The sequence below is a fragment of the Lissotriton vulgaris genome, chromosome 11 (assembly GCF_964263255.1).
Source record: "Lissotriton vulgaris chromosome 11, aLisVul1.2, whole genome shotgun sequence".
Taxonomy (NCBI): Eukaryota; Metazoa; Chordata; class Amphibia; order Caudata; family Salamandridae; genus Lissotriton; species Lissotriton vulgaris.
In genome coordinates this window covers 120,551,503-120,566,959 of record NC_141699.1, presented here as the reverse complement: position 1 = coordinate 120,566,959, position 15,457 = coordinate 120,551,503, and the positions used below count along the sequence as shown (strand labels likewise).

At 42.7% G+C, this 15,457-nt stretch overlaps 7 non-coding genes across 7 annotated transcripts; all 7 read left to right on the top strand.

The window, feature by feature from the left end:
- Positions 1-1,888: 1,888 nt before the first annotated feature.
- Positions 1,889-2,028, top strand: LOC147679184 (U4 spliceosomal RNA). The gene has a single exon (XR_015301648.1). It is a non-coding gene; the product is annotated as a U4 spliceosomal RNA (small nuclear RNA).
- A 1,930-nt stretch (positions 2,029-3,958) lies between these two features.
- On the top strand, positions 3,959-4,098 carry LOC147679183 (U4 spliceosomal RNA). Its single transcript, XR_015301701.1, has one exon. It is a non-coding gene; the product is annotated as a U4 spliceosomal RNA (small nuclear RNA).
- A 1,931-nt stretch (positions 4,099-6,029) lies between these two features.
- On the top strand, positions 6,030-6,169 carry LOC147679182 (U4 spliceosomal RNA). The gene has a single exon (XR_015301647.1). It is a non-coding gene; the product is annotated as a U4 spliceosomal RNA (small nuclear RNA).
- Positions 6,170-8,099: 1,930 nt separating this feature from the next.
- Positions 8,100-8,239, top strand: LOC147679181 (U4 spliceosomal RNA). Its single transcript, XR_015301703.1, has one exon. It is a non-coding gene; the product is annotated as a U4 spliceosomal RNA (small nuclear RNA).
- A 1,931-nt stretch (positions 8,240-10,170) lies between these two features.
- On the top strand, positions 10,171-10,310 carry LOC147679180 (U4 spliceosomal RNA). The gene has a single exon (XR_015301716.1). It is a non-coding gene; the product is annotated as a U4 spliceosomal RNA (small nuclear RNA).
- Positions 10,311-12,240: 1,930 nt separating this feature from the next.
- On the top strand, positions 12,241-12,380 carry LOC147679179 (U4 spliceosomal RNA). The gene has a single exon (XR_015301819.1). It is a non-coding gene; the product is annotated as a U4 spliceosomal RNA (small nuclear RNA).
- A 1,929-nt stretch (positions 12,381-14,309) lies between these two features.
- LOC147679178 (U4 spliceosomal RNA) lies at positions 14,310-14,449 on the top strand. The gene has a single exon (XR_015301788.1). It is a non-coding gene; the product is annotated as a U4 spliceosomal RNA (small nuclear RNA).
- Positions 14,450-15,457: the final 1,008 nt, after the last annotated feature.

Sequence of the window (15,457 nt, the reverse complement as noted above, 5' to 3'; positions counted from 1 at the left end):
TGCGATTTACTTGCATAATTGTTATCTGTGACAAGGAGAAAACTGTGACTTTATTTGGCTTCAGTTTACTCTTTACGTTCTTTTTGTTTTCTTGGCTTTTTAAATACGGCAGTAACTTAGGGATTTTTTCTCCTTTATCAGTTTTCATAATTCTTGTATTTCTTCCTCTTTGTTCTCACCTTCGATCCCCGGATTCGCTCGGGTAGTTGATGGCCAGAGTACGGGCTTTGTTTCCGCTCTCTGAGTTGACTCGCAGTCCGTTGCAGAGCTGGGCTCTTTCGAGGTCTCATCTCTTATTCAATTGTACACAAACCACCTAGAAAGTTTATTTCTGGGAGCAAAGGCGTTTGTTATCAGTAGGAAAATGCGGAGAGGGTTCATACAGATTGTATGGAGTGCTTGAAACAGAACAAGAACTGACAAAGCTGTTGTTTTTGTCATTTAACATTATGTAAAGTGTGTTTTTTAATGCTCTTTGTGTCACTGAGTAATTGATGTTACCCAGCTGTATGACAGGGGCGTAGCTTCCATTGTTGCAGCAGGTGCAGTGGCACTGGCGCCCACAGACCTGTGGGACCTACTGAACCCCGATTATTGCGGTATTTTATATTTCAAACATGAATAAGGGGTCCTATTTCCTTCCTTGCCCTAGGGCCCATTTTTTCACCTGAGAGCCATGAAAGGCTGCGTGGATCCTCCCTGATTTGAATCGGTGACAATGAGGTCACGCAAAGAGCTCTTGCGTGGCTGCATCTGCCCACTTGGGCTACATGATCCGGGAAAATTTGTATGCTGCATGCCGACGGAGACACACAACGTACACACAGCCATTTACAGGGCACATATAAAAATCTGTATTGTGGCGCAGCAGCGGCGTAAATGTTGCGGCCCTTTTACAATGTGACGCATCTAGGGAGATGCGTCACATTATAAAGCCCTGCATCACATTATACCTGCGTCAGGCATAATGTATGCAGGGTGGGCGTTTCCACCAAAAAAAGCCTTGTAGAACTCACGCACTGAAATCTACAAGATTTCACTGCGTCACTTTACGCCTTCACTGCGGCAAAATCCCTACGCCTGCACAGACCAAGCGTTTGGAATGACTCATGGCTTTTTGCTTCACTTTCATGATCAACTTCAGCAATGCGTCACTTTTGTGCCAACACATTTGTCAGAATTTTTGATGCATCTGTTAATCCTTGCACCATGGAGCACTGTATTGTAAATACAGCACATCCATAGTGGCACAAGGACATTCAGCACTGACGCAAGGAAAAGTATGCATCTATGCAGATGCGTCAGATCCTTGTGAATCTTCCCCTACAATGTTTTGAAAACCAGGGAACCAGTATATTGTACCCCCTAAAGCTAAAAATGAAATGCAGCAAATGCAACTATATAGTGCAATGAAATGGCAGACTTGCAGTATAGAAAATGGAAAAATGTAGCTATGATTTATTTTCCTTTAAATTATTGCTGTTCCTCCTCTAGTATACATTTGAAGACAGTGGGCCCTATGAGGATGCTATTATGAATTTGTGCTTCTTATATTTTCCACAACCCATGGCTAGCAGCCTAGATCTCATTTTTGTGTGAAGGGATATCTGTCTGAGCATCAAATCCATAACTAGGGAGGGTGCTGCTTACCTGAAGAGCTATTTAGCATACAATTTCCCAGAATTCTCTGCGTGTGGCTAGCGACAGTTTGGGGCAGAGAGCTGATGGAAATTAGTAAAACAACGCCAACATATGTCTTACATTGCCTGTCAGAAGCAGTGGAGGTGTAGTTATGCATAAACAGATAAAATCTTTTGAAAAGGGTTCATGTTCTTTGTAACATGAGGTACTAGGGCGAGTGGGCATGAAATTCACACTATACTTGGTTAGCTTTGCGCAGTGGCAGTATCGTAGCCAATGAGGTTTAACCGAGGCGCGATTATTGCTTATTGAAAACTTTACCCAATACCCCGTCATGGAGACTTGAAATATAGTTGAAATGACAATTTTTGACAGTCTCTTCGGAGACTGGAGAATATGTAATAAAAAAATAAGATAGTTTATTTTTCAATGCGATTTACTTGCATAATTGTTATCTGTGACAAGGAGAAAACTGTGACTTTATTTGGCTTCAGTTTACTCTTTACGTTCTTTTTGTTTTCTCGGCTTTTTAAATACGGCAGTAACTTATGGATTTTTTCTCCTTGATCAGTTTTCATAATTCTTGTATTTCTTCCTCTTTGTTCTCACCTTCGATCCCCGGATTCGCTCGGGTAGTTGATGGCCAGAGTACGGGCTTTGTTTCCGCTCTCTGAGTTGACTCGCAGTCCGTTGCAGAGCTGGGCTCTTTCGAGGTCTCATCTCCCATTCAAATGTACACAAACCACCTAGAAAGTTTATTTCTGGGAGCAAAGGCGTTTGTTATCAGTAGGAAAATGCGGAGAGGGTTCATACAGATTGTATGGAGTGCTTGAAACAGAACAAGAACTGACAAAGCTGTTGTTTTTGTCATTTAACATTATGTAAAGTGTATTTTTAATGCTCTTTTTGTCACTGAGTAATTGATGTTACCCAGCTGTATGACAGGGGCGTAGCTTCCATTGTTGCAGCAGGTGCAGTGGCACTGGCGCCCACAGACCTGCGGGACCCACTGAACCCCGATTATTGCGGTATTTTATATTTCAAACATGAATAAGGGGTCCTATTTCCTTCCTTGCCCTAGGGCCCATTTTTTCACCTGAGAGCCATGAAAGGCTGCGTGGATCCTCCCTGATTTGAATCGGTGACAATGAGGTCACGCAAAGAGCTCTTGCGTGGCTGCATCAGCCCAACTGGGCTACATGATCCGGGAAAATTTGTATGCTGCATGCCGACGGAGACACACAACGTACACACAGCCATTTACAGGGCACATATAAAAATCTGTATTGTGGCGCAGCTGCGGCGTAAATGTTGCGGCCCTTTTACAATGTGACGCATCTACGGAGATGCGTCACATTATAAAGCCCTGCATCACATTATACCTGCGTCAGGCATAATGTATGCAGGGTGGGCGTTTCCACGAAAAAAAGCCTTGTAGAACTCACGCACTGAAATCTACAAGATTTCACTGCGTCACTTTATGCCTTCACTGCGGCAAAATCCCTACGCCTGCACAGACCAAGCGTTTGGAATGACTCATGGCTTTTTGCTTCACTTTCATGATCAACTTCAGCAATGCGTCACTTTTGTGCCAACACATGTGTCAGAATTTTGGATGCATCTGTTAATCCTTGCACCATGGAGCACTGTATTGTAAATACAGCACATCCATAGTGGCACAAGGACATTCAGCACTGACGCAAGGAAAAGTATGCATCTATGCAGATGCGTCAGATCCTTGTGAATCTTCCCCTAGAATGTTTTGAAAACCAGGAAACCAGTATATTGTACCCCCTAAAGCTAAAAATGAAATGCAGCAAATGCAACTATATAGTGCAATGAAATGGCAGACTTGCAGTATGGAAAATGGAAAAATGTAGCTATGATTTATTTTCCTTTAAATTATTGCGGTTCCTCCTCTAGTATACATTTGAAGACAGTGGGCCCTAGGAGGATGCTATTATGAATTTGTGCTTCTTTTATTTTCCACAACCCATGGCTAGCAGCCTAGATCTCATATTTGTGTGAAGGGATATCTGTCTGAGCATCAAATCCATACCTAGGGAGGGTGCTGCTTACCTGAAGAGCTATTTAGCATACAATTTCCCAGAATTCTCTGCGTGTGGCTAGCGACGGTTTGGGGCAGAGAGCTGATGGAAATTAGTAAAGCAACGCCAACATATGTCTTACATTGCCTGTCAGAAGCAGTGGAGGTGTAGTTATGCATAAATAGATAAAATCTTTTGAAAAGGCTTCATGTTCGTTGTAACATGAGGTACTAGGGCGAGTGGGCATGAAATTCACACTATAATTGGTTAGCTTTGCGCAGTGGCAGTATCGTAGCCAATGAGGTTTAACCGAGGCGCGATTATTGCTTATTGAAAACTTTACCCAATACCCCGTCATGGAGATTTGAAATATAGTTGAAATGACAATTTTTGACAGTCTCTTCTGAGACTGGAGAATATGTAATAAAAAACTAAGATAGTTTATTTTTCAATGCGATTTACTTGCATAATTGTTATCTGTGACAAGGAGAAAACTGTGACTTTATTTGGCTTCAGTTTACTCTTTACGTTCTTTTTGTTTTCTTGGCTTTTTAAATACGGCAGTAACTTAGGGATTTTTTCTCCTTGATCAGTTTTCATAATTCTTGTATTTCTTCCTCTTTGTTCTCACCTTCGATCCCCGGATTCGCTCGGGTAGTTGATGGCCAGAGTACGGGCTTTGTTTCCGCTCTCTGAGTTGACTCGCAGTCCGTTGCAGAGCTGGGCTCTTTCGAGGTCTCATCTCTTATTCAATTGTACACAAACCACCTAGAAAGTTTATTTCTGGGAGCAAAGGCGTTTGTTATCAGTAGGAAAATGCGGAGAGGGTTCATACAGATTGTATGGAGTGCTTGAAACAGAACAAGAACTGACAAAGCTGTTGTTTTTGTCATTTAACATTATGTAAAGTGTGTTTTTTAATGCTCTTTGTGTCACTGAGTAATTGATGTTACCCAGCTGTATGACAGGGGCGTAGCTTCCATTGTTGCAGCAGGTGCAGTGGCACTGGCGCCCACAGACCTGTGGGACCTACTGAACCCCGATTATTGCGGTATTTTATATTTCAAACATGAATAAGGGGTCCTATTTCCTTCCTTGCCCTAGGGCCCATTTTTTCACCTGAGAGCCATGAAAGGCTGCGTGGATCCTCCCTGATTTGAATCGGTGACAATGAGGTCACGCAAAGAGCTCTTGCGTGGCTGCATCTGCCCAACTGGGCTACATGATCCGGGAAAATTTGTATGCTGCATGCCGACGGAGACACACAACGTACACACAGCCATTTACAGGGCACATATAAAAATCTGTATTGTGGCGCAGCAGGGGCGTAAATGTTGCGGCCCTTTTACAATGTGACGCATCTAGGGAGATGCGTCACATTATAAAGCCCTGCATCACATTATACCTGCGTCAGGCATAATGTATGCAGGGTGGGCGTTTCCACCAAAAAAAGCCTTGTAGAACTCACGCACTGAAATCTACAAGATTTCACTGCGTCACTTTACGCCTTCACTGCGGCAAAATCCCTACGCCTGCACAGACCAAGCGTTTGGAATGACTCATGGCTTTTTGCTTCACTTTCATGATCAACTTCAGCAATGCGTCACTTTTGTGCCAACACATTTGTCAGAATTTTTGATGCATCTGTTAATCCTTGCACCATGGAGCACTGTATTGTAAATACAGCACATCCATAGTGGCACAAGGACATTCAGCACTGACGCAAGGAAAAGTATGCATCTATGCAGATGCGTCAGATCCTTGTGAATCTTCCCCTACAATGTTTTGAAAACCAGGGAACCAGTATATTGTACCCCCTAAAGCTAAAAATGAAATGCAGCAAATGCAACTATATAGTGCAATGAAATGGCAGACTTGCAGTATAGAAAATGGAAAAATGTAGCTATGAATTATTTTACTTTAAATTATTGCTGTTCCTCCTCTAGTATACATTTGAAGACAGTGGGCCCTATGAGGATGCTATTATGAATTTGTGCTTCTTATATTTTCCACAACCCATGGCTAGCAGCCTAGATCTCATTTTTGTGTGAAGGGATATCTGTCTGAGCATCAAATCCATAACTAGGGAGGGTGCTGCTTACCTGAAGAGCTATTTAGCATACAATTTCCCAGAATTCTCTGCGTGTGGCTAGCGACAGTTTGGGGCAGAGAGCTGATGGAAATTAGTAAAACAACGCCAACATATGTCTTACATTGCCTGTCAGAAGCAGTGGAGGTGTAGTTATGCATAAACAGATAAAATCTTTTGAAAAGGGTTCATGTTCTTTGTAACATGAGGTACTAGGGCGAGTGGGCATGAAATTCACACTATACTTGGTTAGCTTTGCGCAGTGGCAGTATCGTAGCCAATGAGGTTTAACCGAGGCGCGATTATTGCTTATTGAAAACTTTACCCAATACCCCGTCATGGAGACTTGAAATATAGTTGAAATGACAATTTTTGACAGTCTCTTCGGAGACTGGAGAATATGTAATAAAAAAATAAGATAGTTTATTTTTCAATGCGATTTACTTGCATAATTGTTATCTGTGACTTGGAGAAAACTGTGACTTTATTTGGCTTCAGTTTACTCTTTACGTTCTTTTTGTTTTCTCGGATTTTTAAATACGGCAGTAACTTATGGATTTTTTCTCCTTGATCAGTTTTCATAATTCTTGTATTTCTTCCTCTTTGTTCTCACCTTCGATCCCCGGATTCGCTCGGGTAGTTGATGGCCAGAGTACGGGCTTTGTTTCCGCTCTCTGAGTTGACTCGCAGTCCGTTGCAGAGCTGGGCTCTTTCGAGGTCTCATCTCCCATTCAAATGTACACAAACCACCTAGAAAGTTTATTTCTGGGAGCAAAGGCGTTTGTTATCAGTAGGAAAATGCGGAGAGGGTTCATACAGATTGTATGGAGTGCTTGAAACAGAACAAGAACTGACAAAGCTGTTGTTTTTGTCATTTAACATTATGTAAAGTGTATTTTTAATGCTCTTTTTGTCACTGAGTAATTGATGTTACCCAGCTGTATGACAGGGGCGTAGCTTCCATTGTTGCAGCAGGTGCAGTGGCACTGGCGCCCACAGACCTGCGGGACCCACTGAACCCCGATTATTGCGGTATTTTATATTTCAAACATGAATAAGGGGTCCTATTTCCTTCCTTGCCCTAGGGCCCATTTTTTCACCTGAGAGCCATGAAAGGCTGCGTGGATCCTCCCTGATTTGAATCGGTGACAATGAGGTCACGCAAAGAGCTCTTGCGTGGCTGCATCAGCCCAACTGGGCTACATGATCCGGGAAAATTTGTATGCTGCATGCCGACGGAGACACACAACGTACACACAGCCATTTACAGGGCACATATAAAAATCTGTATTGTGGCGCAGCTGCGGCGTAAATGTTGCGGCCCTTTTACAATGTGACGCATCTACGGAGATGCGTCACATTATAAAGCCCTGCATCACATTATACCTGCGTCAGGCATAATGTATGCAGGGTGGGCGTTTCCACGAAAAAAAGCCTTGTAGAACTCACGCACTGAAATCTACAAGATTTCACTGCGTCACTTTATGCCTTCACTGCGGCAAAATCCCTACGCCTGCACAGACCAAGCGTTTGGAATGACTCATGGCTTTTTGCTTCACTTTCATGATCAACTTCAGCAATGCGTCACTTTTGTGCCAACACATGTGTCAGAATTTTGGATGCATCTGTTAATCCTTGCACCATGGAGCACTGTATTGTAAATACAGCACATCCATAGTGGCACAAGGACATTCAGCACTGACGCAAGGAAAAGTATGCATCTATGCAGATGCGTCAGATCCTTGTGAATCTTCCCCTAGAATGTTTTGAAAACCAGGAAACCAGTATATTGTACCCCCTAAAGCTAAAAATGAAATGCAGCAAATGCAACTATATAGTGCAATGAAATGGCAGACTTGCAGTATGGAAAATGGAAAAATGTAGCTATGATTTATTTTCCTTTAAATTATTGCGGTTCCTCCTCTAGTATACATTTGAAGACAGTGGGCCCTAGGAGGATGCTATTATGAATTTGTGCTTCTTTTATTTTCCACAACCCATGGCTAGCAGCCTAGATCTCATATTTGTGTGAAGGGATATCTGTCTGAGCATCAAATCCATACCTAGGGAGGGTGCTGCTTACCTGAAGAGCTATTTAGCATACAATTTCCCAGAATTCTCTGCGTGTGGCTAGCGACGGTTTGGGGCAGAGAGCTGATGGAAATTAGTAAAACAACGCCAACATATGTCTTACATTGCCTGTCAGAAGCAGTGGAGGTGTAGTTATGCATAAATAGATAAAATCTTTTGAAAAGGGTTCATGTTCGTTGTAACATGAGGTACTAGGGCGAGTGGGCATGAAATTCACACTATAATTGGTTAGCTTTGCGCAGTGGCAGTATCGTAGCCAATGAGGTTTAACCGAGGCGCGATTATTGCTTATTGAAAACTTTACCCAATACCCCGTCATGGAGATTTGAAATATAGTTGAAATGACAATTTTTGACAGTCTCTTCGGAGACTGGAGAATATGTAATAAAAAACTAAGATAGTTTATTTTTCAATGCGATTTACTTGCATAATTGTTATCTGTGACAAGGAGAAAACTGTGACTTTATTTGGCTTCAGTTTACTCTTTACGTTCTTTTTGTTTTCTTGGCTTTTTAAATACGGCAGTAACTTAGGGACTTTTTCTCCTTGATCAGTTTTCATAATTCTTGTATTTCTTCCTCTTTGTTCTCACCTTCGATCCCCGGATTCGCTCGGGTAGTTGATGGCCAGAGTACGGGCTTTGTTTCCGCTCTCTGAGTTGACTCGCAGTCCGTTGCAGAGCTGGGCTCTTTCGAGGTCTCATCTCCCATTCAATTGTACACAAACCACCTAGAAAGTTTATTTCTGGGAGCAAAGGCGTTTGTTATCAGTAGGAAAATGCGGAGAGGGTTCATACAGATTGTATGGAGTGCTTGAAACAGAACAAGAACTGACAAAGCTGTTGTTTTTGTCATTTAACATTATGTAAAGTGTGTTTTTTAATGCTCTTTGTGTCACTGAGTAATTGATGTTACCCAGCTGTATGACAGGGGCGTAGCTTCCATTGTTGCAGCAGGTGCAGTGGCACTGGCGCCCACAGACCTGTGGGACCTACTGAACCCCGATTATTGCGGTATTTTATATTTCAAACATGAATAAGGGGTCCTATTTCCTTCCTTGCCCTAGGGCCCATTTTTTCACCTGAGAGCCATGAAAGGCTGCGTGGATCCTCCCTGATTTGAATCGGTGACAATGAGGTCACGCAAAGAGCTCTTGCGTGGCTGCATCTGCCCAACTGGGCTACATGATCCGGGAAAATTTGTATGCTGCATGCCGACGGAGACACACAACGTACACACAGCCATTTACAGGGCACATATAAAAATCTGTATTGTGGCGCAGCAGCGGCGTAAATGTTGCGGCCCCTTTACAATGTGACGCATCTAGGGAGATGCGTCACATTATAAAGCCCTGCATCACATTATACCTGCGTCAGGCATAATGTATGTAGGGTGGGCGTTTCCACCAAAAAAAGCCTTGTAGAACTCACGCACTGAAATCTACAAGATTTCACTGCGTCACTTTACGCCTTCACTGCGGCAAAATCCCTACGCCTGCACAGACCAAGCGTTTGGAATGACTCATGGCTTTTTGCTTCACTTTCATGATCAACTTCAGCAATGCGTCACTTTTGTGCCAACACATGTGTCAGAAATTTTGATGCATCTGTTAATCCTTGCACCATGGAGCACTGTATTGTAAATACAGCACATCCATAGTGGCACAAGGACATTCAGCACTGACGCAAGGAAAAGTATGCATCTATGCAGATGCGTCAGATCCTTGTGAATCTTCCCCTACAATGTTTTGAAAACCAGGGAACCAGTATATTGTACCCCCTAAAGCTAAAAATGAAATGCAGCAAATGCAACTATATAGTGCAATGAAATGGCAGACTTGCAGTATAGAAAATGGAAAAATGTAGCTATGATTTATTTTCCTTTAAATTATTGCTGTTCCTCCTCTAGTATACATTTGAAGACAGTGGGCCCTATGAGGATGCTATTATGAATTTGTGCTTCTTATATTTTCCACAACCCATGGCTAGCAGCCTAGATCTCATCTTTGTGTGAAGGGATATCTGTCTGAGCATCAAATCCATAACTAGGGAGGGTGCTGCTTACCTGAAGAGCTATTTAGCATACAATTTCCCAGAATTCTCTGCGTGTGGCTAGCGACAGTTTGGGGCAGAGAGCTGATGGAAATTAGTAAAACAACGCCAACATATGTCTTACATTGCCTGTCAGAAGCAGTGGAGGTGTAGTTATGCATAAACAGATAAAATCTTTTGAAAAGGGTTCATGTTCTTTGTAACATGAGGTACTAGGGCGAGTGGGCATGAAATTCACACTATACTTGGTTAGCTTTGCGCAGTGGCAGTATCGTAGCCAATGAGGTTTAACCGAGGCGTGATTATTGCTTATTGAAAACTTTACCCAATACCCCGTCATGGAGACTTGAAATATAGTTGAAATGACAATTTTTGACAGTCTCTTCGGAGACTGGAGAATATGTAATAAAAAAATAAGATAGTTTATTTTTCAATGCGATTTACTTGCATAATTGTTATCTGTGACAAGGAGAAAACTGTGACTTTATTTGGCTTCAGTTTACTCTTTACGTTCTTTTTGTTTTCTCGGCTTTTTAAATACGGCAGTAACTTATGGATTTTTTCTCCTTGATCAGTTTTCATAATTCTTGTATTTCTTTCTCTTTGTTCTCACCTTCTATCCCCGGATTCGCTCGGGTAGTTGATGGCCAGAGTACGGGCTTTGTTTCCGCTCTCTGAGTTGACTCGCAGTCCGTTGCAGAGCTGGGCTCTTTCGAGGTCTCATCTCCCATTCAAATGTACACAAACCACCTAGAAAGTTTATTTCTGGGAGCAAAGGCGTTTGTTATCAGTAGGAAAATGCGGAGAGGGTTCATACAGATTGTATGGAGTGCTTGAAACAGAACAAGAACTGACAAAGCTGTTGTTTTTGTCATTTAACATTATGTAAAGTGTATTTTTAATGCTCTTTTTGTCACTGAGTAATTGATGTTACCCAGCTGTATGACAGGGGCGTAGCTTCCATTGTTGCAGCAGGTGCAGTGGCACTGGCGCCCACAGACCTGCGGGACCCACTGAACCCCGATTATTGCGGTATTTTATATTTCAAACATGAATAAGGGGTCCTATTTCCTTCCTTGCCCTAGGGCCCATTTTTTCACCTGAGAGCCATGAAAGGCTGCGTGGATCCTCCCTGATTTGAATCGGTGACAATGAGGTCACGCAAAGAGCTCTTGCGTGGCTGCATCAGCCCAACTGGGCTACATGATCCGGGAAAATTTGTATGCTGCATGCCGACGGAGACACACAACGTACACACAGCCATTTACAGGGCACATATAAAAATCTGTATTGTGGCGCAGCTGCGGCGTAAATGTTGCGGCCCTTTTACAATGTGACGCATCTAGGGAGATGCGTCACATTATAAAGCCCTGCATCACATTATACCTGCGTCAGGCATAATGTATGCAGGGTGGGGGTTTCCACGAAAAAAAGCCTTGTAGAACTCACGCACTGAAATCTACAAGATTTCACTGCGTCACTTTACGCCTTCACTGCGGCAAAATCCCTACGCCTGCACAGACCAAGCGTTTGGAATGACTCATGGCTTTTTGCTTCACTTTCATGATCAACTTCAGCAATGCGTCACTTTTGTGCCAACACATGTGTCAGAATTTTGGATGCATCTGTTAATCCTTGCACCATGGAGCACTGTATTGTAAATACAGCACATCCATAGTGGCACAAGGACATTCAGCACTGACGCAAGGAAAAGTATGCATCTATGCAGATGCGTCAGATCCTTGTGAATCTTCCCCTAGAATGTTTTGAAAACCAGGAAACCAGTATATTGTACCCCCTAAAGCTAAAAATGAAATGCAGCAAATGCAACTATATAGTGCAATGAAATGGCAGACTTGCAGTATGGAAAATGGAAAAATGTAGCTATGATTTATTTTCCTTTAAATTATTGCTGTTCCTCCTCTAGTATACATTTGAAGACAGTGGGCCCTATGAGGATGCTATTATGAATTTGTGCTTCTTATATTTTCCACAACCCATGGCTAGCAGCCTAGATCTCATCTTTGTGTGAAGGGATATCTGTCTGAGCATCAAATCCATAACTAGGGAGGGTGCTGCTTACCTGAAGAGCTATTTAGCATACAATTTCCCAGAATTCTCTGCGTGTGGCTAGCGACGGTTTGGGGCAGAGAGCTGATGGAAATTAGTAAAACAACGCCAACATATGTCTTACATTGCCTGTCAGAAGCAGTGGAGGTGTAGTTATGCATAAACAGATAAAATCTTTTGAAAAGGGTTCAAGTTCTTTGTAACATGAGGTACTAGGGCGAGTGGGCATGAAATTCACACTATAATTGGTTAGCTTTGCGCAGTGGCAGTATCGTAGCCAATGAGGTTTAACAGAGGCGCGATTATTGCTTATTGAAAACTTTACCCAATACCCAGTCATGGAGACTTGAAATATAGTTGAAATGACAATTTTTGACAGTCTCTTCGGAGACTGGAGAATATGTAATAAAAAAATAAGATAGTTTATTTTTCAATGCGATTTACTTGCATAATTGTTATCTGTGACAAGGAAAAAACTGTGACTTTATTTGGCTTCAGTTTACTCTTTACGTTCTTTTTGTTTTCTCAGCTTTTTAAATACGGCAGTAACTTAGGGATTATTTCTCCTTGATCAGTTTTCATAATTCTTGTATTTCTTCCTCTTTGTTCTCACCTTCGATCCCCGGATTCGCTCGGGTATTGATGGCCAGAGTACGGGCTTTGTTTCCGCTCTCTGAGTTGACTCGCAGTCCGTTGCAGGGCTGGGCTCTTTCGAGGTCTCATCTCCCATTCAAATGTACACAAACCACCTAGAAAGTTTATTTCTGGGAGCAAAGGCGTTTGTTATCAGTAGGAAAATGCGGAGAGGGTTCATACAGATTGTATGGAGTGCTTGAAACAGAACAAGAACTGACAAAGCTGTTGTTTTTGTCATTTAACATTATGTAAAGTGTATTTTTAATGCTCTTTTTGTCACTGAGTAATTGATGTTACCCAGCTGTATGACAGGGGCGTAGCTTCCATTGTTGCAGCAGGTGCAGTGGCACTGGCGCCCACAGACCTGCAGGACCCACTGAACCCCGATTATTGCGGTATTTTATATTTCAAACATGAATAAGGGGTCCTATTTCCTTCCTTGCCCTAGGGCCCATTTTTTCACCTGAGAGCCATGAAAGGCTGCGTGGGTCCTCCCTGATTTGAATCGGTGACAATGAGGTCACGCAAAGAGCTCTTGCGTGGCTGCATCAGCCCAACTGGGCTACATGATCCGGGAAAATTTGTATGCTGCATGCCGACGGAGACACACAACGTACACACAGCCATTTACAGGGCACATATAAAAATCTGTATTGTGGCGCAGCTGCGGCGTAAATGTTGCGGCCCTTTTACAATGTGACGCATCTAGGGAGATGCGTCACATTATAAAGCCCTGCATCACATTATACCTGCGTCAGGCATAATGTATGCAGGGTGGGCGTTTCCACGAAAAAAAGCCTTGTAGAACTCACGCACTGAAATCTACAAGATTTCACTGCGTCACTTTACGCCTTCACTGCGGCAAAATCCCTACGCCTGCACAGACCAAGCGTTTGGAATGACTCATGGCTTTTTGCTTCACTTTCATGATCAACTTCAGCAATGCGTCACTTTTGTGCCAACACATGTGTCAGAATTTTTGATGCATCTGTTAATCCTTGCACCATGGAGCACTGTATTGTAAATACAGCACATCCATAGTGGCACAAGGACATTCAGCACTGACGCAAGGAAAAGTATGCATCTATGCAGATGCGTCAGATCCTTGTGAATCTTCCCCTAGAATGTTTTGAAAACCAGGAAACCAGTATATTGTACCCCCTAAAGCTGAAAACGAAATGCAGCAAATGCAACTATATAGTGCAATGAAATGGCAGACTTGCAGTATGGAAAATGGAAAAATGTAGCTATGATTTATTTTCCTTTAAATTATTGCTGTTCCTCCTCTAGTATACATTTGAAGACAGTGGGCCCTATGAGGATGCTATTATGAATTTGTGCTTCTTATATTTTCCACAACCGATGGCTAGCAGCCTAGATCTCATCTTTGTGTGAAGGGATATCTGTCTGAGCATCAAATCCATAACTAGGGAGGGTGCTGCTTACCTGAAGAGCTATTTAGCATACAATTTCCCAGAATTCTCTGCGTGTGGCTAGCGACGGTTTGGGGCAGAGAGCTGATGGAAATTAGTAAAACAACGCCAACATATGTCTTACATTGCCTGTCAGAAGCAGTGGAGGTGTAGTTATGCATAAACAGATAAAATCTTTTGAAAAGGGTTCAAGTTCTTTGTAACATGAGGTACTAGGGCGAGCGGGCATGAAATTCACACTATAATTGGTGAGCTTTGCGCAGTGGCAGTATCGTAGCCAATGAGGTTTAACCGAGGTGCGATTATTGCTTATTGAAAACTTTACCCAATATCCCGTCATGGAGACTTGAAATATAGTTGAAATGACAATTTTCGACAGTCTCTTCGGAGACTGGAGAATATGTAATAAAAAAATAAGATAATTTATTTTTCAATGCGATTTACTTGCATAATTGTTATCTGTGACAAGGAGAAAACTGTGACTTTATTTGGCTTCAGTTTACTCTTTACGTTCTTTTTGTTTTCTCGGCTTTTTAAATACGGCAGTAACTTATGGATTTTTTCTCCTTGATTAGTTTTCATAATTCTTGTATTTCTTCCTCTTTGTTCTCACCTTCGATCCCCGGATTCGCTCGGGTAGTTGATGGCCAGAGTACTGGCTTTGTTTCCGCTCTCTGGGTTGACTCGCAGTCCGTTGCAGGGCTGGGCTCTTTCGAGGTCTCATCTCCCATTCAAATGTACACAAACCACCTAGAAAGTTTATTTCTGGGAGCAAAGGCGTTTGTTATCAGTAGGAAAATGCGGAGAGGGTTCATACAGATTGTATGGAGTGCTTGAAAAAGAACAAGAACTGACAAAGCTGTTGTTTTTGTCATTTAACATTATGTAAAGTGTATTTTTTAATGCTCTTTGTGTCACTGAGTAATTGATGTTACCCAGCTGTATGACAGGGGCGTAGCTTCCATTGTTGCAGCAGGTGCAGTGGCACTGGCGCCCACAGACCTGCGGGACCCACTGAACCCCGATTATTGCGGTATTTTATATTTCAAACATGAATAAGGGGTCCTATTTCCTTCCTTGCCCTAGGGCCCATTTTTTCACCTGAGAGCCATGAAAGGCTGCGTGGATCCTCCCTGATTTGAATCGGTGACAATGAGGTCACGCAAAGAGCTCTTGCTTGGCTGCATCTGCCCAACTGGGCTACATGATCCGGGAAAATTTGTATGCTGCATGCCGACGGAGACACACAACGTACACACAGCCATTTACAGGGCACATATAAAAATCTGTATTGTGGCGCAGCTGCGGCGTAAATGTTGCGGCCCTTTTACAATGTGACGCATCTAGGGAGATGCGTCACATTATAAAGCCCTGCATCACATTATACCTGCGTCAGGCA